At 47.4% G+C, this 11,340-nt stretch overlaps 2 long non-coding RNA genes across 2 annotated transcripts; both read left to right on the top strand.

Moving 5' to 3' along the window:
• The first annotated feature begins 516 nt into the window (after positions 1-516).
• On the top strand, positions 517-1,356 carry LOC123485968. Its single transcript, XR_006659197.1, has 3 exons — positions 517-554; positions 989-1,083; positions 1,296-1,356. It is a non-coding gene; the product is annotated as an uncharacterized LOC123485968 (long non-coding RNA).
• A 2,552-nt stretch (positions 1,357-3,908) lies between these two features.
• Positions 3,909-5,497, top strand: LOC123485967. Its single transcript, XR_006659196.1, has 4 exons — positions 3,909-3,966; positions 4,715-4,801; positions 5,045-5,104; positions 5,355-5,497. It is a non-coding gene; the product is annotated as an uncharacterized LOC123485967 (long non-coding RNA).
• The last annotated feature ends 5,843 nt before the right edge of the window (positions 5,498-11,340 follow it).

Here is an 11,340-nt window from a genome sequence, read left to right as displayed (position 1 = left end):
TTGTGTGTCGTATTCTGGGACTTTACATGGAACATCAGTGACATTAAAGGATATCAGTCTGGCCAACAACAGAACAGTCTTAACAGTGACTATGAGTGGACTGAAGATGGAGAACACTGACTGGTATTGGTGTGAAGTGGGAGAACTAGAGATGCCTGTTCACATCACTGTCAGTCAACATACTGCAACACAAATCATCACTGCTATCAGTAAGTACATTCTGTTTGGGTCACAAAAATAGTTTAATATCCATAGTTACTTCACATCAAATTTATGTAATTTTCTTACATTAGTATCACAATGAAAATATGTATTTATTCCATGATTTACTTCTTGACACAGATGATATTCAGTGAAAATCTGCTACTGTTTTCATAATCCTTGACAGCAGATTCACTTTGTTTCATCGTCTGAAACAAATTGGAATATTGACCATGAATGTGATGTTGCTATACAACCTGACTATCTGGTATACCAGTAATTTAATTGATGGCATTGTTGTTTTACCTCACAGCAACCCAGGCTGAGGGGAACATGGAGGAAGTCCACCGGAGGTTATTATCACTCATTCAGCTGTATTATCCCACATATTATGGCAATTGTTTGATAATATGAACACAAAGAAACATTACAATTCCATCATACACTACAACAGTTAAAGCTAACCAAACTCCCTTCCTAAATGCATATAGAGACGGTTAGCACTTCCTCTTGGTTGGAACATTTCTTTGGAGAAGTAGCAGCAATTTTTGTGTTATTCTCACTCATTTGCAAGGACAAGTTGCACACTTAAAAAAAACAACGTTATTTGTATAGTAATTATCTCAATAATAATAATGTAAACTTCCACACATGTGAATAGCTAAATAATTGTTCCATTTATCACAACAGTGTAAACAACAAGTTATTACTTTTTCACAAATGATCAATTTATAATGATCTATTTTAATTGTATTTTTGATTCAAGTTCTTCTATGTAATCCATCAGGTCCATAGATGTGAAAGTCCTACTGATTCCTTGGGGCATGTTGGTGGTGGTGACAGCTGGTATCCTAGTCACATGGAAGATGTGGACAAAGCATAGTAAGTAGTCATTTTATGTGAATATAAAAAAGGAGAATAGTTAAGAAAAATACCAAATGTGTTGACATTGTGAACAACAGTATATTGCTTAACTGTTATTGATCTTGAATGGCAAAAAGTATTTGGAGGAATTGTCTATAAGAAATCTATTCAGAGGTATTATTGTACTATAACAAACTCAGAAGTAATTGACATCTCCCTCTTTATTCCAGAGGACAATAAGGCCAAGGACCAGACAACTAACAACTTGTCACACCCTGGCTCTGGGACTCTATATGTTGAGCCAGGGTGTGTCCATTCTTTGTGTTATATTTCTATGTTGGGGGTTCTAGTTCTTCTGTTTCTTTGTTGGCCTGAGTGACTCCCAATCAGAGGCAACGAGTGTCAGCTGTGGCTGGTTGTCTCTGATTGGGAGCCATATTTATACTGTCTGTTTTCCCTTGGTGTTTGTGGGTTTTTGTTGAGTCGTTTTGTTGTTTTGTATCGTGTGTGCACTTTAACTAATTAAAGTATGTTCGCTCAACACGCTGCGCCTTGGTCCTCCTCTGTATACGACGATCGTGACAGAAAAACCTACCATACAAGGACCAAGCAGCGTGTCCAGGAGCAGGCAGCCTGGACGTGGGAGCAGATTCTGGACGGGCAGGGGTCCTGGACCTGGGAGGAAATCCTGGCCGGGATGGATCGCCGGCCATGGAGTGAGACTGTAGAGAGGCAACGGAGAGAGGAGCAACGGCGTGATCAGGGTCGTCGTCGGACGGTCGAGAGGCAACCCCAAATAATTTTTAGGGGGGGGGCACAGGGCATGGACGACGGGGCTGACGGAGGCAGAAAAGGGGGCGTATTCAGAAGGCCACCAGGTTACGGGGGCCACTGGTCAAAGTAGAGCCAGTGGTGTGTGTGTCCCCAGTAAGGTCCGGCCTGTCCCTGCTCCTCGCACCAAGCCTACGGTGTGCGTCGCCAGCCCGGCCCGGCCTGTTCCTGCCACTCGCACCAAGTCTACGGTGCGCGTCGCCAGCCCAGCCCGGCCTGTTCCTGCCACTCACACCAAGCCAGGGGTGCGAGTCGTCAGCCCCGGCCCGGACTGTTCCTGCCACTCGCACCAAGCCTACGGTGTGCGTCGCCAGCCAGGCCCGGCCTGTTCCTGCCACTCGCACCAAGTCTACGGTGCGCGTCGCCAGCCCGGTCCGGCCTGTCCCTGCTCCACGCACCAAGCCTACGGTGTGCGTCGCCAGCCTGGTCCGGCCTGTCCCTGCTCCTCGCACCAAGCCTACGGTGTGCGTCGCCAGCCCGGCCCGGCCTGTTCCTGCCACTCGCACCAAGTCTACGGTGCGCGTCGCCAGCCCGGCCCGGCCTGTTCCTGCCACTCGCACCAAGTCTACGGTGCGCGTCGCCAGCCCGGCCCGGCCTGTTCCTGCCACTCGCACCAAGTCTACGGTGCGCGTCGCCAGCCCGGCCCGGCCTGTTCCTGCCACTCGCACCAAGCCAGGGGTGCGAGTCGTCAGCCTGGTCCGGCCTGTTCCTACTCCACGCACCAAGCCAGGGGTGCGCGTCGTCAGTCCAGCACAACCCGTGCCTGGGTCACCGGTGCCTGGTAAGGTACCGGTCAACTGCTCCACTACGGAGCTGAAGCTAACCGCTCCTGCTACGTCCAGTTCAGCTCCAGCCAGCGGGGCCAGACCGGACCAGGGGCGCTATGGGGGGTTTATTGGAGGGTGGTGGGCAAGGCCGGAGCCAGAACCGCCGCCAAGGAGGAATGCCCACCCAGCCCTCCCTTGTTTTGTTCTAGTGGAGGCGATGTCGCAGCCTTTAGGGGTGGGTACTGTCACACCCTGGCTCTGGGACTCTATATGTTGAGCCAGGGTGTGTTCATTCTTTGTGTCATATTTCTATGTTGGGGGTTCTAGTTCTTCTGTTTCTTTGTTGGCCTGAGTGACTCCCAATCAGAGGCAACGAGTGTCAGCTGTGGCTGGTTGTCTCTGATTGGGAGCCATATTTATACTGTCTGTTTTCCCTTGGTGTTTGTGGGTTTTTGTTCCAGTTGGTCATTGTTACCTAGGACGTTACGAGTCGTTTTGTTGTTTTGTGTCGTGTGTGCACTTTAACTAATTAAAGTATGTTCGCTCAACGCGCTGCGCCTTGGTCCTCCCTCTGTATACGACGATCGTGACACAACTCAGTGGTAGGATACACTCAATTTATTATATTATATTATTTTCAACCATCTGCTTTTCTGTTCATGATTTGGGATCATCTACCATTTGACTCTAGTGTTACCTCTTCAGTTGGTTATCAATGAGTTGACATAGAAGGTCCCATATTCTGAACCCAAGGTCTTATAACACTCAAGACGTTGAAAAATGATGTTTAAAAGACAAAGATCAGGAAGCTGTCAGTTCACTAAATGTACTCCTGAGTAGTGCAGTGGTCTAAGGCACTGCATCGCAGTGCTAACTGTGCCACTAGAGATCCTGGTTCGAATCCAGTCTCTGTCACAGCCGGCCGTGACCGGGAGACTCATGGGCGGCGCACAATTGGCCCAGCGTCGTCCAGGGTAGGGGAGGGAATGGCCGGCAGGGATGTAGCTCAGTTGATAGAGCAACGCCAGGGTTGTGGGTTCGATTCCCATGGGGGGCCAGTATAAAAAATATATATATATATGTATTCACTAACTGTAAGTCGCTCTGGATAAGAGCGTCTGCTAAATGACTAAAATGTAAATGTATACCTCTGACTGCATCCTATCATGGAAACAAACTGTGGTTTAGTTGGTAAATAGACAAGTCCTGTATCTCTTTGCTATTTATTTCTTTGCAGTCTGCTGACCCTGAGCAGGACATTATATACAGCACAGTGAGCCACACCAGAGAAACAGCACAGCAGGTACAAACTGAATAAACCTAGTTTTGGTCTGTGGAGATCTTGGACTAGTACCAATCACTCCATCTCTGCATGGAGCTAAGGTTCTCTCTCTCTTTCTCTCTCCTCTATCTCTGCAGTGTGAGTTTGAGTTCTCACTCTCTCTCTCTCTCCCTCTCTCCCTCTCTCCCACTCTCTCTCTCCCTCTCACTCTCCCTCTCACTCTCTTTCTCTCTCTCTCTCTCACTCTTTCTCTCTCTTTCTCTCTCTCTCTCTCTCTCTCTCTCTCTCTCTTTCTCTCTCTATCTCTCTCACTCTCTCTCTCTCTCTCTCTCACTCTCTCCCTCTCTCACTATCGTTCTCTCTCTCTCTCTCTCTCTCTCTCTCTATCCTCAATCCCTGCAGTGTTGAGCTGAGTATCTGAAGTTCCAATAATCTGTCTTCCTATGCATGTAGCCATGTGTTTCCCTTCTGTCCTGTCCATTTCTAAGAGCCCAAACCCAGACAGCCACCATGACGTGATGTACAGCACTGTGATGCCTGATCAGTTCAAGACAGAACAGAAGGTCAACATATGGCTACATGCATCTTGGGTCTTAGACAACATTATGGCTGTTACTCATATAACGTCATAGCCTTGGCAAATTTGCATCTGTTTTAGAAACAATTGTATTTACAGTATAATCTTCTGTCTGGGAACAAGCAATAGATAAATGTACACTATAACAATATAACAATACGTTTTTGTTAGTTGGGTCTCTCTCTCTACCAGCAGGCCCCATTTCCTGAAGATAATGATGATGTCACATACAGCACTGTCATCCCCCAGCACAAGGCCCAACTAAAAGTACAGGCCAAGGTAAAGCTGCTCTGTTGATTAGCCACAGCTAGTATTATGTTATCAGAAACAACAGTAGGTGATTGTTTCCTCAGTGTTAATATAGTCATGGTTATGTCTCCATTATACCTATAGGCCTAATATATCACCTTTGTCACATATCACAATTACAACTGTCTTTCACAGAGAACTGTGTTTCAAACTGTACTCTCCATTATAACAGAACTGTCCCTGTTCACCTCTCTACCTGTTCCTCCTATGTAGGCAGCAGAACCAGATGATAATGTGGTCTACAGCTCACTAGCTCTACAGGTGACCACACAGGTCAGTGTTGGTGTCTCTGTCTGTTGTACCAGACGATGCTGATTTCTCAACAAAGATACAGACAACACCACATTGCTATGTGTAGTAAACTTCACTCTTTAACCAGACACATCTTTCTTAGTCTTTTTAGTTTGCTGCACTTAATCCTGTATCACCACTTTCTGAGAAACTGACCTTATTGTTATCATTGTCTATCCATGAGATGACAGGGTTGTGATTGTGACTGAATGTTTCACTTCCTCTCCAGTAGAGGGCAGCAGCAGCACAGCAGTGACTGACTGAGTGTCCTTGGTGGAGTCCTTATCCTGGAAGGACAGCCCACTCCCCTCTCCTGGGTCTCAACATCTATCTGCCTCCAATATGCTTCTGTCATACCTCTTAACCCACCCCAGAAACACCCCTCTATCCTTTTGTGTCCATAAACTACTGAAGACAGTCTGCTGTGTTAGTTTTCATTGTCACCACATACACTATCTGTTATAGTAGTTATGTGTCACCCACATTTTACCCTTGTCACTTGTTTTTTACATGTTCATCTTATTTATCTCATGTATCTAGTCAAATGTCCAACACCAGTAACTAATCATGATCAAGAGTGTAAATTAAATGTACAAGCTGTGTAACAAAATAAATATGATTATGATGCTGAATACAAAATGTGTTGAAATGAATATGTTTTAGGTTAAAACTAGACCATAGAATACCATAGCTGCTATCTGCCACTGAGGGGGTTATGTACATTCAAACAGAAGCAAGAAGAGTTAAAAACAGTGAGATCTATGAACATTAGGACGTAGAGTTATGCTCTTTTATTTTTTATAACGTCCAAACTGAGCAATCGGGTGAGAAGGGCCTTTGTCAGGGAGGTGACCAAGAACGTGATGGTCGCTCTGACAGAGCTCCAGAGTTCCTCTGTGGAGATGGGAGAACCTCCCAGAAGGACAACCATCTCTGCAGCACTCCACCAATCAGGCCTTTTTGGTATAGTGGCCAGACGGAAGCCACTCCTCAGTAAAAGGCACATGACAGCCCGCTTGGAGTTTGCCAAAAGGCACCTAATGGACTCTCAGACCATGAGAAACAAGATTCTCTGGTCTGATGAAACCAAGATTTAACTCTTTGACCTGAATGCCAAGTGTCACATCTGGAGGAAACCTGGCACCATCGCTATGGTGAAGCACGGTAGTGGCAGCGCCATGCTGTGGGGATGTTTTTCAGCGGCAGGGACTGGGAGACTAGTCAGGATCAAGGTAAAGATGAACGGAGCAAAGTACAGAGGCCTCAGACTGGGGCGAAGGTTCACCTTCCAACAGGACAGCGACCCTAAGCACACAGCAAAGACAATGCAGGAGTGGCTTCGGGACAAGTCTTGAGTGGCCCAGTCAGAGCCCGGACTTGAACCCGATCGAACATCTCTGGAGACACCTGAAAATAGCTGTGCAGTGACGCTCCCATCCAACCTGACAGAGCTTGAGAGGATCTGCAGAGAAGAATGTGAGATACTCCCCAAGTACAGGTGTCCAAAACTTGTAGCGTCATACCCAAGAAGACTCGAGGCTGTAATCGCTGCCAAAGGTGCTTCAACCAGGTACTGAGAAAAGGGTCTGAATACTTATGTAAATGTGATATTTCAGTTTTACATTTTTAATAGATTTGCAACAATTTATAACCTGGTTTTGCTTTGTCAGTTTTGGGTATTGTGTGTAGATTGATGAGGGGGGAAACTATGTAATAATTGTTAGAATAAGGCTGTAACGTAACAAAATATGTATTTGTAAGTATTTAAAAAAGTATAACAAAATGATTTGATTAAAAATTAAATGTGGTATTGCTGCTATTATCTCATAGAAACACATTGAATAACATGTTCATAAATGGCGAATCAGCTAATCAAAAAATGCATTAAAAGGAATTATGTTTTGAAGTGTCTGTCCTATATCAGAGCGATAGAAGAAAGATTTTGATTTTTTAAAATAGATTTGTAAATGTTTTCCACTGGTGGGTGAATAAAACACACACGCACACACACACACACACACACACACACACACACACACACACACACACACACACACATACACAAACACATGCAACAAATCCTCTCCTTGTTGAATCAGAGCCTTGGACTACTATTCTGTCTTTACCTTCTTCAACTTTAATATAAATGCTTTGCTGCAGTTTTTTTATCGCTATGGTACTATTTTCACAAGTATGTGGTACATTTTCACAACTCTTAGTACAGAACTCCAAACTGGTCACACCTGTAACGCAGCCAGTCTTTCATTCCAAACCTGTCGTTGTGCATTCATTTGGATTATAAACATCTATCATCACACAACCATTGATTCAAAATATAAGTTTATTGTGAAATGTAATGAGAACATTGGTTTAATCACCAAAACGCAACATAATGAATTTAGTAGTTTTAACTACCAGTTAATCCAATAGCAAATAATGCAGGATACGTGTTTCAAATCGACCTTAGAAGTGATGAAAGTAATATGCTACAGTACCGTCAATTACAGTAGATTACACTGTTTTCACATTAGGCAATACACTTACATTACCCAACAGAATTGACAGAAAATGTATAACTTCCATAACATTTATCCAATGTATAATCAAAGGTGTGATCAATTAAGACATTCAATGAACACATTGGTCTGAATTGATGTCGTGGCATGCCTCATCCATGGCCAGAAGGAGGGGGACACGCTCATGGGGATGGTGATCGTACACCTTCCACCCCCCATGCTGAAAGAAAATCCTCAATAGGGTTGAGGAAAGGAGAGTATGGGGGGAAGGTATAGGGTCATGAATCGGGGATGGGCCCTAAACCATGCCTGAACCATATCTGCATGGTGGAACCTGACATTGTCCCACACAATGACATAGGTGACCCCTTCACCTTGACAGGCCTGCTCAATTTCATTGAGAAACACAATGAGGTGTGCAGCTTTATAGGATCCAAGTAATGGCCTACGTCCTACACCACCATCTTCAGAGGTAGCTGCACACATGGAGATGTTTCCCCCACGTTGTCCAGGAACTTGGACGGTCGCCGGTTGGCCGATGAGATTCCACCCACGGCGCTGAGTTTTGGCCAGGTTGAAGCCCGCTTCATCAACAAAGATATACCTGTGATGGTTAACAGCAGTATCAATCACCATCACCCTCTGAAATATATTTTGGTTAGGTAGCTTAATGGTTAAGAGCGTTGTGCCAGTAACCGAAAGGTCGCTGGTTCTAATCCCCGAGCCGACTAGGTGAAAAATATGTCGATGTGCCCTTGAGCAAGGCACTTAACCCTAATTGCACCTGTAAGTCGCTCTGGATAAGAGCATCTGCTAAATGACTCAAATGTAAATGTAAATGTTATTTATACAGTATTGTTCCAATATGATATTGTGAAGTAGCATGTGCATCAAATAGTGACAGTAATACAGTATATACAGTGCGTATGACGCTACAAGCATGGCACACCTATATTTGGGGAATTTCTACCTTTCTTCTCTGCAGATCCTCTCAAGCTCTGTCAGGTTGGATTGGGAGAGTTGCTGCACAGCTATTTTCAGGTTTCTCCAGAGATGTTAGATCGGGTTCAAGTCCGGCCTCTGGCTGGGCCACTCAAGGACATTCAGAGACTTGTCCTGAAGACACTCCTGCGTTGTCTTGGCTGTGTGCTTAGGGTCACTGTCCTGTTGGAAGGTGAACCTTCGCCCAGTCTGAGGTCCTGATTGCTCTGGAGCAGGTTTTCATCAAGGATCTCTATGTACTTTGATCCATTCAAATTTGCCTCGATCATGACTAGTTTCCCAGTCCTTGCCAATGAAAAAAAGAGAAAACACAGCATGATGCTTTCACCATCATTCTTCACCGTAGGGATGGTGCCAGGAAGTGAAAATGTGCTTAAAGTTTTGAAAAAACAGCCTTCTTGATGATCTGTTTTGAGTTTTGTACTAAGAGTTGTGAAATGTTACCATATACGTGTGAAAATAGTATGAAAGCGATCAAAACAAATGTCATGAATATTTTTAAAGACATTTTATTATTCTCAAAATCAATTGCACAACATGATGTGAGCTCTGTGCTCTGTGATTTTGAGAGTGACATTCTGAAGTATCTGAAGTAGTTTGCTGTATTGGAGCCAACAACAGAATGAAAAGCTCAGTATTTAACATGACATTATGGAATGATTTCAGCTGAAACTTGCAGCATTCTGAGCTAACTTTCACACTTATGCTTAGAGGACATCTGTGGTTATGAGCTGTACATTTCCTGTATCGAAGGTGGAGAGAGACAGAGAGCGTTGTTGTTGAACGTAAAATAATATCAGACTGGGTTGTGGTCCGGAGGACCCTGAACTGTCACGCCCTGGATCTGGGGACTCTTAAATGTTGAGCCAGGGTGTGTAGGTTCTATGTTTAGTTTTCTATGTTTTTGTTCTAGATCGTGTTGATCTATGTTGGCCAGGGTGGTTCCCAATCAGAGGCAGCTGTAGCTCGTTGTCTCTGATTGGGGACCATACTTAGGCAGCCTGTTTGGCACTAGTCGGTGTGGGATCTTGTTCCGTAAAGGTTTGTTGTATGTAACCTCAGGACTTCACGTATCGTTTGTTGTTTTGTTCGTGTTGTGTACTACAAATAAAATGTACGCTTACCACGCTGCGCCTTGGTCCGTCTCATCTAATAACGATCGTGACAGAAGATCCCACCAATCCTGGATCAAGCAGCGTGACGAGGAGAGAGGATGGACTTTGGAGGAGATGAGAGAGAGTCTGGCTAGAGGGATGGAGGCCATGATCACGGGGGAGAGACAAGCCCTGAATTTTTTAGGGGGCTCACGCCGGTGGACGACGAGGCTACAGGAGGCGACAAGGGAGAAGGAGAGTGTAGGGGCACGGCGAGAGGAGCTGGTTAGGCAGCAGAAGGAGTGGAGGTTTATAAAGGAACCCAGTCCCGCTCCTCGCACCAAGCAAGTGGTGTGTGTCGCCAGTCCGGTCCGGCCCGTTCCAGCTCCCCGCACCAAGCCAGTGGTGCGCGTCGCCAGCCCGGTCCGGCCTGTTCCTGCTCCCCGCACCAAGCCAGTGGTGCGCGGTCGTCAGCCCGGTCCGTCCCGTTCCTGCTCCCCGCACCAAGCCAGTGGTGCGGCGTCGTCAGCCCGGTCCGTCCCGTTCCTGCTCCCCCGCACAAGCCAGTGGTGCGCGTCGTCAGCCCGGTCCGTCCCGTTCCTGCTCCCCGCACCAAGCCAGTGGTGCGCGTCGTCAGCCCGGTCCGGCCTGTTCCTGTTCCCCGCACCAAGCCAGTGGTGCGCGTCGTCAGCCTGGTCTGTCCCGTTCCTGCTCCCCGCACCAAGCCAGTAGTGCGCGTCGTCAGCCCGGTCCGGCCCGTTCCTGCTCCCCGCACCAAGCCAGTGGTGCGCGTCGTCAGCCCGGTCCGTCCCCGTTCCTGCTCCCCGCACCCAAGCCAGTGGTGCGCGTCGTCAGCCCGGTCCGGCCTGTTCCTGTTCCCCGCACCAAGCCAGTGGTGCGGCGTCGTCAGCCTGGTCTGTCCCGTTCCTGCTCCCCGCACCAAGCCAGTAGTGCTGCGTCGTCAGCCGGGTCCGGCCCGTTCCCGCTCCCCGCACTCAAGCCAGTGGTGCGTGTGTCCAGTCCGGCACGGCCGTGCCTGTCCCACCGGTGCCTGGTCCGGCACCGGTCAGCTGCTCCACTCCAGAGCCAGAGCAATCCTCTCCACCGGGGGTCCGGTCCAACTCCAGTCAGCGGATCCACTCCGAGCCAGAGCAATCCGCTCCACCGGTGTCCAGTCCAGCTCGGCCAGCGGCTCCAGTCCGGAGCCTGTGAGGTTTGATCCACCGTCGTCGGGTCCAGCTCCAGTCAGCGGTGCCAGACCAGACCAGGGGCGCAACGGGGAGGTGGTGAGAAAGTGGTGGTCACGCCCGGAGCCGGATCCGCCTCCGAGGCGGAATGCCCACCCGGCCCCTACCCTAACCCTTTGGGGGTGGGGGTACTGTCACGCCCTGGCTCTGGGGACTCTTAAATGTTGAGCCAAGGTGTGTATGTTCTATGTTTAGTTTTCTATGTTTTTGTTCTAGATCGTGTTGATCTATGTTGGCCAGGGTGGTTCCCAATTAGAGGCAGCTGTAGCTCGTTGTCTCCGATTGGGGACCATACTTAGGCAGCCTGTTTGGCACTAGTCGGTGTGGGATCTTGTTCCGTAAAGGTTTGTTTTGTGTAA

Source organism: Coregonus clupeaformis, unplaced genomic scaffold, assembly GCF_020615455.1.
Source record: "Coregonus clupeaformis isolate EN_2021a unplaced genomic scaffold, ASM2061545v1 scaf0917, whole genome shotgun sequence".
NCBI classification, from domain to species: domain Eukaryota; kingdom Metazoa; phylum Chordata; class Actinopteri; order Salmoniformes; family Salmonidae; genus Coregonus; species Coregonus clupeaformis.
This window is presented reverse-complemented; position numbering and strand designations above follow the sequence as displayed.